Source organism: Chelon labrosus (genome assembly GCF_963514085.1).
Source record: "Chelon labrosus genome assembly, chromosome: 9".
Classification (NCBI taxonomy): Eukaryota; Metazoa; Chordata; class Actinopteri; order Mugiliformes; family Mugilidae; genus Chelon; species Chelon labrosus.
This window is the reverse complement of record NC_140359.1, coordinates 6,994,166-7,009,199: the sequence shown is the minus strand read 5'-3', so window position 1 is coordinate 7,009,199 and position 15,034 is coordinate 6,994,166.

The following is a 15,034-nucleotide window of genomic DNA, read 5'->3' as shown; positions in this document are numbered from 1 at the left end:
AGCCACTTGTCAGAAAAGCGAAGATCACATGAAAGATACTGTACACCCCCCTCTAGTGCTAATTCTCTTCTAATTGTCTGTGTAAACAAGGAAGCAATTAGAGGTATGAGCTTTCATAAACACATTTATAAAATGTGCGCTTGTGCTCAGACACAATTTTGCTCTGAGCGGAGATGCGTGTACGCCGCGCAAGCTCCACAGTAGACATAAAATACGGCAATAATCCATGGGAACATTGTCCAGTTGCTATGAAAGGATTACAACAACAAGTATTGAATGGAAATATGATGGAATCACATTTGCCGGAGGATAATTGTAGGTTTAGTGCAGTTTATTTATTTACCCAGTGTATAGTCCTTTTGCAGTGTGCTTTGTCCTCAACACAATCTAGTTCTATGAAAAATCTATTTATCTTCTAACTGTGAACTCACTGACTAGCTACGCTGTGATCCCTATGGTGGCAAAATATTCAATAAAGCACACAATATATGTTGCATATTGCAGCACAGATTCTCGCGGGCAATTCACATGACTACACCCAGCTTCAGTGGAGCAAAAACGTCCAGCTTCTGCAGCTGGAGATGCCTGGGATAGTTGGCGGGGCAGGACTTGCCCCCTGCGAATGGTTTCATCTGGTTGCATCACCGCCACTCTTTGCACTCTATCGGAGACCCTAAAGCATGCAAACGTATACAGCGCCTGACAAGCTGATGTCTCAAACAAACAAAAACAAAAAAATAAATAAAAAACATTCTTTTTAATGATGCTCATGGGCGCACCATGATTGCAGTCATTTGGACACACTTCCATTGATGTTTTTTTCCACTAAGGGGAGGAGGTTTTTTTTCTCTTACTCTCTATAGTGTGCATTTTTATTCATGGCACGTCACCTTGATAGCAAGCTCTATTCAAACGATCTTGCAGAGGTGTGAACTAATTAGAGCAAAAGACAGAATTTAGCTTGGTAACTGGGACTATAAGAAGTTCCTGTTTCACACAGAGTAAGAAACAGACCCAGGACCCAGAATAACAGGCACTCAAATGCTCTGCTGCACGGGCACGAGGGAAGGACAAAGAGAAGGAAAATGAGGAGATTTAGGGATGCAAACAGGAACAAAGGAGGAGGAGCAAGGAAGGAAATCGATAGGAGAGAATGAGAACCAAGCACAAACAGTAGTGAAGAAGGGAGGGTAGAAACAGAGAGGGGGGAGAAATGAGTTGATTTCTAGTGCTGTGCCTCCCTGCCAGTTGAGTCGGGGTGGAGACAAATAGACAGGGAGGCGTTTGAAGTCAAGACAGGCTTTTCTTCACTGAGCTCCCCTATCTGATGACAGGGGGAAGGGATAGATGGGGGAGGGATAGGGGGCTTGAGATGTACAGGGAGGCTGAGGAACAAGAGAGCAACAAGGTTGTAAATATTAAAGGGAGAAAATGAGAAATTGAGGAGGAGAGCGGAGAAAAAACAAGAGGTGATAACAAAGAGCTAAAAAAAAAAGAATCAGAAAGAGAGATTAGGTGAGAAGATGAGGATTTTTGTGAAAGAAATTACAGTGAGCAGTATTTGGTGCTGATGAGAGAGCGACAGAGACAGCTATTCATACTCCAGGGTGCATTTAACACCCCTCTGACTCAGCCTGATTGAATTTTAAATTCCTTCACAATGTATGTTTTATCAGCGTGCCAATATACGTATAAGAGCATTATAATTGCCTGCCGAGAATTTAGCTTTGCCCCATGAAATAACACTTTGCACGAATGCCAAGCAATCATGGGAGGGAGCTTCGGGCCCGTTGCAAATGGTTACAATTAAACATATTAATAGAGCTCAGATTACACTACTATCCACATAATCACATTGCTTACAGTGCTTATCTGGTGTGATGGCTTTCTGTGATGCTGCTCTCCACCTCAGCTGTTATTACCCAGCCTCGCACGGGGAGCTAATCTTTTGTCATTACACTATCACACAATATCTGTTGCTGCCGCTAAAGTCAATAAAAACCAATTAGGCATCCTTTAGAGGGGAGCTTCTTCTTCTATATGCATGTGTGGTGTGTAGCGGTGTGTGCGAGGTGCACAGTGAGAGAAAGCAGAGGAAACTGATTTCTTCTTCACTTCAAAGTTCGAGAGCTGGGGCCTTATCTGTTCACTGACTTTTACCGCTTTATATGTCTACTGTATATGGCCCACTTAATGCCATATACTATACTGTACTTGATCATGTTATACTATACTGTACTGCACTATATTTTATCATACTGCAGGATAATATTATATTATACTACACTACACTGTACTGTACAGATTACACACTATACACAGTTAAGTAACTAGAGTACTTTGAGAAGAAAAGTGCTGTATAAACACAAGACTATTTACCATTTAGCATATATATATATATATATAGAGAGAGAGAGGCCAAAATCTACAAGAGTAAATCAGACTGTGCAAAGATGCCCCTGAGACAGTCCAGCACATAGTGGCAGGGTGTAAGATGCTAGCCAGGTCAGCGTACATGGAGAGGCACAACCAAGTGGCTGGAATAGTGTACAGGAACATCTGTACCCAGTATGGAATAGAAGTACCCAAATCCCAATGGGCCGCACCACAGAAGGTGGCTGAGAACAACAGGGCCAAGGTGCTGTGGAACTTCAGCTTCCAGACTGTCAAACAGGTCCTGGCTAACCAACCGGACATGGTGGTGGTAGACAAAGAGCAGAAGAAGGCGGTGGTGATAGATGTGGCGATACCAGCAGACGCCAACATCAGAAAGAAGGAACACGAAAAGGTTGAAAAGTACGAAGGGTTGAAAGAACAGCTGGAGCAGATGTGGAAGGTCAAGGCGAGTGTGGTCCCCGTGGTAGTAGGAGCACTCGGGGCAGTGACCCCCAAACTGGGGGAGTGGCTCCAACAGATCCCAGGAACAACATCAGAAGCCTCAGTCCAGAAGAGCACCGTCCTAGGAACAGCTAAGATACTGCACAGAACCCTCAAACTCCCAGGCCTCTGGCAGGGGACCCGAGCTTGAGGATGACACAGATACCACCCCAAGAGGGTGAGAAGGACGTTTATATCTATATCTATATATTATCATACTATACTACACTACTGTACACTAATTTATCTTATGATACTATCCTCTATGTTTTATACTATACTATACTATACTATATTATACTATACTATACAGCATATATATTGTACACTTTATCTCACTATACTATACTATTCAAATAGTGCTTTTCTACTAATTGGTACTCACAGTACTTTAAAGTCACAATGACACGTCCATGGCTTTGATCACACAAGCACACACACATACACTCACCAGTACCAAGCAGGGAGCTCAAGGACACTTCCACATGTGGTCCATGTACTGGATATACAAAATTCAGACTACAGCCAGCTTTTTTTTTTTGCCGGAAGTGCTGTACAACAGACTAAACTTTAATCTTTAATTCTGATTTTAATACTGCCATTTTATTATTCAGATGACTGCCCCTGTTCTGCATAGCATATCATCAGAACATGTCATGAGCCTATAGCTTTGCCACAGTGTGACTGTCTGTCAGTTTGTGGTTTCAGTGCGACTGTCTTTCTCTTTGTCTGTCTGGAGGCAAGTCACACAATCTACTCATTAGCCCCCTTCGTACTGACTGGTGGGCCAATAGTTTCTCACTGATGAACTGTGGGAGAGATCCACACTGGGGGCAGGCTGTTTTTGATACACCAAGAACAAGCAGATAGCAGACATGGTGAGAACAGCATCCACAAGCTTTTTCCAAAGGAAGAGGCAAATCTGTCAGATAAAAAAGTACAAGTCCACACAGGGCTTTGAAGGCCAAAAAGCAGTCAGCTCTACTTATCAGGCTGCTGCTGACAGTAGCAACGAGCTAATGGGCACATCTGCAAAGCATATTGACAGCACAGCTCGCCTCAGTTCTGCGCCAGACTAGTCAAAGAGAGCATTGTGCTTTATTAGAGGTGAGATGTGACAGTTTCACAATTTCAGCTCTGCAGTCGTACAATTCCACGTTGCCTTACTTATCAAAAGACTCCACAAAAAAGCAAACTTCAGTGTTCGCGGAATTACTTTGCACCCTTATGACGTTGTGAAATGGCTTTTCTTCTGTCTCAGATCTGAATTTTGTATGTTGTTAGGATGATGGCTGCTGGAGAACAAAGGTAATAGCCACAGAGCTTTGCTTTGCAATTCAAAAGGAATCGAGACAGCGTCTCACTTGTTGGGAATGTAAACAACAATCTAATTGCCACGCTGTCAATAAAGCTACTGGGAAAGACAGCCATTTGGGCTAACTGCACTGTGAAATAAATAGGAACATACCTGCAAGGCCAGTATCTTTGCCTTTTTTTACTTGACCTTAAGGGGTACATGGTTATGCCCTGCAAATTTTGTGATAAATAATATCTCAATGCCCTTGAGTCACTGAAAACAGTAATATCTTTCTGATTTGGTGAGCTTACTTCTGGTTAGCGAAGTGGTTTGCAAATATATTTCTTTCATTATGGCTTCGGTACTGAAAGGACATTCCGTCCTCTACTTTAAGGTTATTTATTTTCCGACAGCTTGCAACAGCTGTAAGCACTAGCACATGACTGAGGTCCTGACATTTGGTGTAGCAAAACAAAAATCAGCTTATCAAATCAAAAGCAGAGCAAATTTCATTAGGTGCTCCCTGAATGCCGACATTGTCTATGAGCCAGTTATAGATTTAGTGAGCCAACAGGGATCACCAGGATTGCATGACAAGACCACTCAAATTATTCATTATCTTCACAGTCTTATTCCAAGATGACAAAAAAACTAATTATGAATCATGGTAACAAGCAAGAATTGTTTTTCTCGCTGCACCCAAGGTTGCGTCGCCAATTAATGTTGCAGAGCTGTGGGTGTCATCCCCGTGGAGAAGATGAACCACTTCTCTTCAAGCTGTCATCGCCTGCGTTCTTTCATTATCTGCACTAATCAGTTGTCCACTTTGGGCCACTGAGATCTCTGTTGTGTTTGTCTTTGTTGTTAATGTGGGGTCTAACGCTGTACGACTATGGGCTGGCGTTAAACTGTATTATCTATCAGCTGGAAGCCCAAGGTTGTGGAAGACAGAAACTGGAGTCCCTCACAAACACGCTGTCCTTTTGTTGTAAAAATAAAAATGCACTTTTCAGGACACTGGGAGTTTTCCCCAAATATGAATTCCTAAATAATTACAATAATGATAAAAATAGTAAAAAACAAAAGAATAACAACCATGTCTGTAGTTAGACGTTTCCTGGCAGTATCTTTGTAGATGTATTTTATCTTATATACCTTTGGGGTAAAATACATTTTTGGGCTGAAGGGAACTTTTGAGTGGCAACACTGCATAAACTTACCCTGAAGTGGGGAACGGTACAAAAATGTATGCAATCAAAAGTAGTTTGGGTCAGCTAGGTAGCAAATTGCAATTGACAGCGAGCGGACTAGCATCAGATAGCAGAGAAGGAGGTGTGGGCTTGAATTTCTGATGGTAAAAATCAAGATTTATTCTTGTAATCATTTGTCTTCCCGTAACACTGATTTTACCATTATTTGCAGAACAAAAAGTTTAGCATTACTTTGTACTGTTAATGTCAAAATGTTGACTGGTATTTTTTGTGTGTCAGGTAGTGTTAAAGTACTTCCAGTAGCTTTTCAGCAGCAACTGTAGCAGCAGTTTGTCAACCCACTACCTAGCGTCAGTCATATGTCTCTTGTTGGTATTGTTGCTTTGACAGTGCACACTAAGTGATTTAATTTGGGGTGCCCAGGTTTCTCAAGGGAGGGGTTTATTTGTTTGGTTGTTAAGTTTAAAGATTAGCAATCTTTGTCCATGCTGACTGCACCTTTAATACACAACACTGTCGTCACCCAGCAGAGGACTGTTAGCATTAGCATTAGCTGTTATTCAGGGTTTTCATTTTTAAATGCCCATCTAGGTAGGGCTTATGCTATACTAATGCTCTCTGGTTCATCACAGAGATCACAATAAACCAAGTATATTTTCAGTCCAACATTTGACCATGTCAACTGAGTAGTTGCTAATAATATCTGCTTGCTCAATTTATACCTTCTCCAGATTCAAGGCCAGTGGCAGGGGTGGCATTTCTAAAACCAAAACAAATGAGCTCAAAGACACCAAAGTGATTATTATTAAAGGTACATTGCAGATCATATGATCTATTATTAACACAAGTCTGTAGAGCACCTTTACGGTCTTTGTACAATCTTGTTCATGGAAGTTTAACACTGAAGAAATATTTATTCTGCCTCCACCTTTGGTCCTTGACATATTTAAAATACCTTTGTCACTTTTATGAAGACACATCACACCATCCTGCAAAAAAACTGTCACAGTCAGTGTAAATGTGAAAGTACGTAGAAATCACAGCAGCAACTGCTCGTGCCCGCAGAGCTTGAAGGAATTAGTCATCATCTCCATCCATACAACATAAAGGATTAGTGGTCGACTCGCTGTGTTTTATTGACAAACATTTAAAGCTGATTGAAATGTAATCACTGGAAAGCCATCACTGCATCTGGTTACTTCTCCCTCAGTCTTTCCGACGTTAATTTTATTTCTCAGTTCCTCCTCTGTTTTTTCTTTTTCGTCACAGGAAGCCAGATGCGCTCTTATACAGAGTCGTGTAATCGCTCTCTTTTACATGGGGTTCATTTCCTTCAGCGCTCTGGCATGGGACTAATAGCTCAGAGACAGTTATTAAGATGACAAGACTGGTGCACAATTTGCTCAGTGTGAGAAGTACACTCAGCATCCTGTTGAGTCACACCAAGCGGGAATCGGCTTCAAGTGTGTCAGAAAGGGAGGGAAGAAAAGAGGGTAATATGGAGCTGCCTTCAGGGCCAGTGAGAAAACTTCCTGGAAAAACTTTAGTAAAATTCCTATCGACTACAACTGACAATGCATAAACTGTCTCTCTTGTTCTATTCCCAATCCTCTGGCTGAATAACAAGCAGTTCCTTTTGGAGTAATAGAGTTCAGAGGCCAGAAGAAGAGTTTTTTTATGAACATCGTAGAAGTGGAAGCCCGCATCGTGGATTTTCCTCATGTGGCTTGAATGCACCATGAGATAGTAGAGGGTGGGAAGGGCGGATCTGTCTCCCTCGTCTCCTCCCTCCCCGGGCGTGGCAGCATCACCACCTCAGGGCTCCTTTTCCCTTTCTCTCTGATATTCCTTTCCTGCCCCCCACCCCGCCCGCTTGCTCTCCCTCCCTCCCTCCCTCTCTTCCTCCCTCCCCCAGGCCCTCCCTGGTTTTTGCTTTTTGATCACCCCTGCACGAGCGGCAACTCCCTGCAGTAGTCTTGCAACTTTTTTCTGTAGATGCCGTGATGAATTTACAAGGCACACATACAGACAGTGGGCAGGCTTGCAACACACTTACTGTATACACACAGAGAATGACTGTGTGTGAGGGAGAATGGGGGAGAGCAAGCGACTGTGAAGTTAATTAGAACATCCTGTGTCTGCTTCGCTCTCTCTCTCTTCCCCTCACCCCCTCCTCTCTATCTCTGAGAGGCTTTGATGTGGCTTAGTGCCTGGAAACGTAATGAAAAATGTATAATAGCTGTTCCATTCACTGTCACTCCCCCCTTTTCTTTCCTCTCCTCTCCTTTGCTATCCTGGGTCCTGCCTCCATGACACAGTGCTTTTATGCTACACGGTGCAAGTTTCCGACAGAAACTGAGAAGAGCTGTCAATCTACAGTCCTACCGTAGCATTTTTCAGGTTGCTTTGTAAAGGAAAGATAAAGACAGAAAGAGTGAGTTCATCCCACAAACAGAGAAATGATTCAACGAAGCGCTTACTTGGTAATTAGGTGCTAATATTTTCCTATTCAATATGTTGGTTACACAGCCACATGTTAGCCTGTACTGAATAGTAGGTTAAAGAGATTTCTGTTGAATTGATTTTATTTTAGTTTATCCCAACCCATTAATATATATCCGTTCTTCAGAATCCAGGATTGGACGTCTTGTTGGTGAAGTTTCTCAGTCATCCAGGTGATAATTAACAGTGTTAAAATAAAGGTCTTTCTTGCTTCATCTCTAGCTTCATTAAAGAGTAGTAAGGCAAATCATATGCAACAGTAAATCTGTCCTCGGTCTAGTTTAAAATACTTTCACCTAGCCTACTTTGTGGTGGAAACAGAAAAAGTGCAATTCAGCACCTTTTTTTTTTTTCTTTCTTTTGAGATTCCATTCACAATGAAATGCATCTCATTAATTCACCGGCGTTCGAGTCAAGGTGTGCAACGAGGGTTAAAGAAAAATCCTTGCTTCCTCAGCGGAAAATGTATAAACTCAGCTCCCGCGATGCAAAGCTTGAGAGGGATTCGAGCAAAGTGGTTTGGATCTTTTTATATGATCTGCTAAGCACCCTACACACCTGACCTCTAATCCTGCGCCATGATCTGAAGAAAGCACTGTTTTCTGATCTCCAAGTTTTCTGATAAAATAAACACAGGTTACTCCACAGGTTACTCACACCTGTGTTCAGTTTTATAGACAAATATGTCTTAGATTTCCCAAAGCTCTGTGGTCCGGGTCACATTAAAACTTTAAGCGTTTCAGATTTATTGACTATTGTTTTCAATGAGCTCTGTTATGATCTGTCAGAGATGCCAGATTAGGGAGGATGTAAAAGAAAAGAAAGTATTTTTCAAAGTAAGGCAGTCTGCTTGTGCAATCACACAAAAAAAACAACAAAGGACCACTTCACAGCAGTTTCTATTACAGCACCATGATGAAGGACTTTGCAAGTTATCACAGCAGACATCGCGTTTGAGGTTAACAGGTTTACTGAAAAGTATATGGTTGGCCAGAGCAACACCTTGCTGGATGAAGTGCTGCTAAATTTTTTTTTTACACATTTTGTCTTTTTTTGTGTGTGCGTTGGTTGTTTTGTGTCTCCTCTGTGTCACTAAGATGTAAATGAATGGATGGCGTTTTCATTCAGTGCTGGTCCGTCTGAACGCGTCTGAATCGGTGTCACTTTTTGTCACGTAGGCTGCTTCTCTCCGCGCTTCCTGTTCGCTCCTGCGTTGAACCCTCCCATTTTCACCCCTTCCTCCCTCCCTTGCCTCCTCTCTCTCCTGCCCTACCTACCTCTTTCCTCCCTCGGCGGTCGCGTTCTGCCAGTCAGCACATCCTCAGACGGGGAGGGGTGTTTGATCCGAGCCTCTTCAGCTCTCTCCCTCTCGCTCTAGGCTCTCGGGCTGTGTTTCCTTTCAGCTGCTCACTCTCTGTTGATTCGCCACTCTTCGCACAGAAATGGTCTCTATTACTTACCGTCAAGTCCGAGTTCAAAGATGACATTCTCTGACTTTACTAAGGCCCGTCAATTCGACTCAGTGAAGTCGCTACGGCGAGAAAAGGAAAATGGAAATGAAACAAACAAACAAACAAAAAAGGTCTGGCTTCATGTAAGGTACATGACTGACATTAGGTGCAAGGAAGGATTGGCGTCAAGTGTAATCCATCACCACCAATCACTGTCATGTGGCTATTAACATGCTCTGGCCATGCTGGCATCAAACAGGGCGTGATGAGCTATCATCCACCGGCGAGTTTCGCCCTTGTCACCCTTCACGTCTCATCAAATGGTGGATTTTTTTTTCACATGCTCATTAACCACCCTTACTGTTTGCAGTTGTAGCTTCGCCACTGTACCTGTCATCTCTCATTCAAATCAGCATCTCCCATCTGTATCCTCCACTCATTTCACTCCAGCTTGCTCATAATGAGGAGACTCAATCTTGCCTCTCCCCTTTTCTCCTCACTGTCTCTGACTGCTTAATTATATTCCTGAGAGTGTTTTAAGCTTTTAGGCATGCGCTTCGATGTGCACACGGCAAATACATTAGATAAATCAGCACCTTTCTCCCTGCTTTCTCGCTCCTTTTACCCTCTCTCTCCTCTCTCTCTCTCTGTCTCTCCTTGTCCTGGGTTTGGGGAGCTATATTTGTTAGGAGATTTGTTTGCAGATTCATCTCCCATCACCGGGGCTTGTCTCAGTTTGTTACCGACCGCTTCATCTCGCTGCCTCCCTCGCCAGAAAGTGGAGAGAACATTCAGTGTCTAGATATTTCTCCCCACTTCAAACAGCTACCTGAGCTCCCTTAATCCCCATCCCCACATGAAAACTGCTCAACTTTCTCCGTCTTTCGATGAAGGTAGCAGGGAAAGGAGTATTGCGCTTGTGCAGAATCTGTGTAACTTGTAGGCTAATGGATGTGACTTATGGAACATTAGCTCACCAGCACAGACATCTCAATTCGTATGGGTGGAAAGAACATCTTTTCCTTCGCTCATGTTTTTTTATTCCCCTCTCCTTACTCTCTCCGTCTCTCTCCTCCTCTCCTGGGAGCTTTCCTCCATCATACTTAACTCCTCTTCAAAGCCATCTACTCCACCTCATCCCCCCTCCACCGTGCATATCTCTCTCTTTCCCGCATCACTATTTTGGTTTTACGAGTTGGATGTCCTCTGTCTCCTTTACGCACCCATCTTCCATTTCAAAAGTAAAGTCCAACACACACACACACAAACACCCCCACCCCGTCCCTCCGTGTCCTAGCCGGGTTGAGGAGAAGGTCGCAGTCATCAGCAGTCCATTAGGGCACAATGGCAGGAGCTGTGTTGCTGTACCAGAGTGCAATGTTCTGTTCTAGAGCCGTCGGGGGCAGAGAACATAGAGGTACGGACTGGGCCGACACCCCCAGCAGATAAACAATGCCGCTCTTTCCACTCATGGAGTAGGGCTAAATATGGTGGTTTTGTGTTTTCTGCCAGTGGAAAGATGTGATTCTACCATGTCTCTCTTTATTAACACATTCAGACAGGAAAGTAAAACTCCTTAACCTCAGTAAATGACATGTTTGTGTTGATATTACATCAAGAGTACTGGCTACGACAGTCAGTCTCTGAAATGAAAGATGAACAAGCATGAAGTTTAAAATGTTCAGTCAATGAATTAGTTTATCTTATTAATCATGCCAAACTAAGAGCGTGGGAGTTGATTTATCTGCCACATTCAGAAGGTCAGCTGCCAACAAAGAATGTAATTACACACTGTTTTTCTTTGTGGACTGCAGTCCCATCATCAAATGCTGAGATATTAATATGAAAATGATCTTTTTGGAAGAAAGTGTTTCCTTTCAGGCATCACCTTGGTTCAGCAGCAATCTTCCACTCCGCTGAATTTGATGGCACAGAAATGGATGAGCTCGCCACACTAGTGCTCTGTGGGATGGACAGTTTGTACTCATCTGCAGTTTTTACTTGTTCATTCAGAAAAGTTCTTAGAGGTACAAAGTAGCACCTAAAAACCTCCAAACTGAATCTCTAGTCTCACTATCAAACACAAAGGTCACAAATGGGCCATTCAACGCCTGTTATTATTTTGGCTTTCTCTACCCATACCCCTTCCTCCACATGTTTTTGTTGACAAAAAGGCAATCTGCCTGCAATCAGCTTAACCCACCAACAGGCAAAAAGACTCAGGAAGATGAGACAACAAAAAGGAACTGCAGCCATACCTTTCTCATCAAGCACAGCTAATGAGCCGGCCCCATTCTGGGAAGCAAACAAAATTAACTTTGTCTGAGACATGGATATTTTTACAAAAACCACATGCATTTATAAACTTGTTCAAATGGCGTGTGCCAGCTGTTTGTAGGATGCTGTCATCCAAATGTCACAGCAAATGGAAAACCAGCGCACCAGATGCTGCCTTAGAAATGGATGCGTTGATGTTACAGTCACAATTAACACCTGTGACAGGTGCTAGTGTTACCTGCTGTTTGAGATTTAAAATCATTTTGTTTTTATCGTTTCTTTTCAAATGCCTTAAGACATTACAGAAGACTGGAAGTGACAAAACATATTTTAATAATTGGCTTCATTCGGTCGGTGTGCGTAATGGTGTCCATCTCATTAAGGCTGTTATTTGTGCCTAATGGATGTCAGAAACACAGTTATCTATGATGAAGTGTGCAGCTGCATTCCAATCCCACATCTCATGCAGTATGTGTGTGCATCCCAGAGAATTTATTTTTTCATTTCGGTGTCAGTGCCTTGCAGACTACGCTAACCTTTGAAAATGGCACCGGCTGTCCGTTTCCCTGGCAAGAACCTCAAAAGAATGGAGTGTGCCGCCAATGAGGTTGGCTTGGCTCCCCTCTGTCTGAATTACTCTGTTTTGGTCAATCGCTCTATCCGTGTTTACCCGGGACTCAATTTGCCGTGATTGATTCTGCAACCCGCTACACACACCCACGTCTTGAATTCAGGACAAGAGTTCGAAAATTGTCAGCCATCGATTCTCAGTTCACCCGCTCCCGATGGCAGAATCCGTCTTTGCATTCTTGTCATGGGGTGCAGCTTAATTAGTTTTAAGATTTGTTCCACTTGGACACAAATGACAGTTAATGGTTCTTGTGGGACTTTGCACGCAGTCTGTCATACTATTGGAATGGCATGTAGCCCAGCTGTGAATGCAAGATGTCGTAGTTTTTTTTTACAATGAATTGATTAAGTTGCCAGAAGGCTGCATTAACAGGGAACCTCCCATTTTATTCCCCGACAAAACATTTAACAAGCCTCAGGCTGGCAAAAACACAAGCCGTGTTTTACTTTTACAACATACACTTAAATTGCAGCCACTTAGTTAAAGCGTCAGGATTTTAATGAAAATACTACAGAACTTGAATTGTAATTTGCCAAAGTAACTTATAAGAAGTATGTAGGTTAGAGCATTAGCAAAATAGATATAATAAATGTTTAAGTACAGAGGTCAAATATCCATCAGCCACAAGTACATGACAGAGTTGTCATAAGCTTTGGAATTGCCAGCATGCAAATTTCTTAGTGCTATCACAGTAATTACAGTACCCTCTTCTTCTCACTCAAACCTCACCGTCTACTCCAGACTAACTCTTCTTATAGTTGACCCTCGGCTGACAAAATGACAGATGAGCTGTAGAGGGTTTCTGACCTCAGCAAGCAAGCAAAGGCGAGCTGGTACGCCCTGAAAACCAGGCCACAATCACTCTTTTCATCCTCCACAGTTATATTTGTGGAGGACATATTGGCATGAGAGGAAAGTGTGTCGGAAAGGTGACCGCAGCGCCGGGTGTTTGGCAAGAACCAGAGTGGAAAAACAACGAATGGAAGCTCCGCTCTCTTCCTCCTCCACCTTGACACTCCCCTCCATCTCCTCCTCTCTCTGGTTTATTTTCTTTCGCGTTGGCCTCTTTGGTCATCTTTCATCTGCTCCTTCCTCCAAGCATGTTATTGTTTTACCTCACCGGTCCTCTCTTTCTCTTGTTTAGCCCACCTCTTTTTTCATCTCCCTGTCTCTTGTGTATCTCGTTCCTCCTCTCTCATTCCCTACCCTTCCTCACCCATCTCTCTTTCATAGACTCTCTTGCTCTCTCGCTTCCTTTCTTCATGTCTTTTTGGCCACGGTCCCATTTCCCCAATTGGCTTAGTGGCAGTCTAATCATTCTCCGACACCCCTGCTGTCGTCTCTTCTATCTCTCCGCCTGCCGCCACCCTAATCCTCTGATCAGTAAATACCCTTCTTCAGCACACACTGCTTCTCAGCAGCCCACTGCCTTCCTAGTGTATTTCTCCAAAGAACATACTGATGGTCCTTCCACTTCCTCCAGGCACAGCGCAGAATGACTTTGAGGGCAGCGACACTCCTGGGGCACTCTGGTGGACCAAAAAACAGCTATTCACTCTGACTGCACTGCATCAGTTTAATGCTGAAATCATTTAATTTTTTTTCATTAAGCAATGACAGAAATTGAGCAATTCTTAAAAAAAAAAAAAATCCTCAGTTTCTTAAGCGGGCTGCTCTCACTAAATAAGACGGCATCAAATGATAATATTGCACTTTAACCCACTGCCTCAAGGTCGGCATGATTTGCAAGATTTACGTAACTACAGTCTTGCCAAAAACAGCCTCCACACTGCACAAATATCTCCGCCCCAAGAAAAATCATTAAGCAAGGTCAGAACATTTCACTAGTTTCTGATGGAAGGCAATGAACTTCTTCCAAAAGTTTTCTTGACAGTTTCTGCCTTAATACGCCTAATATTCTAAAATATTTTAAAGCTCATGTCAGATAAATATTTTCTTTACTTGCTTCAGCATAAATTGGAGTGATTATGATTTAGAACATTTTTCTTTTCAATGTCAAATACTGACAATTTTAAAAGTTCTTGTTTTCTCCATTATCGACACACAGCCACTACATCATGGTGAATGTGTGCGAAAGACAATGTTATTAATTATACATTCCTTCTTCTATTGATATTGACTTGGGTTTTAGTCTCTTGACTAATCTGGCCCAGACCTTTTAGGATCATGCAGTTCAGAGATATTCTTTTCTTTAGTCTATAACGGTGCAACAGTGACAATGCAACGCAAACTACCGGATATTATTTAGAGAGCACTGACTGCACCAAACCATGCGATCTCATGGGGAAGTGGATACAAACAAAGAAAAGCTGTCATGAAACAACTTGCTGTAAATATGCTGATCCACACTCCAGTCCAGTAAGTGGTGACTAGCTTGTGCTTTAGGACAATTAATAATATTCTTGCTACACCTGTCAAACTTTCTATTTCTCCAAAGCACATGTGCACATTACAGTTGTAAGGATGGCGGATTAAGCCTCCAAATTCTTGAAATTTGGTTTGAGTTCAGATCTCTCAAACGCGCTCCGAAATGTCAACAGCTGCTAGCATATTTTATTAGTTGTGGCCATGACTAATCAAAGGTATAAGAGGTATCATAACTTGGGTTACAATTTGCGAATATTCAAATGTGGTCCCTCTGACTGAGCTCAGTAAGGGATGGTGAGCTTGAGACAGACGACGACAACAGCAGTAGTCTAGAAAGAGAATGAAGAGGGGGAGCGGTGTCGTCAAGAGCAAAGCGGTGAACCTGAGAAATGAAAAAGCA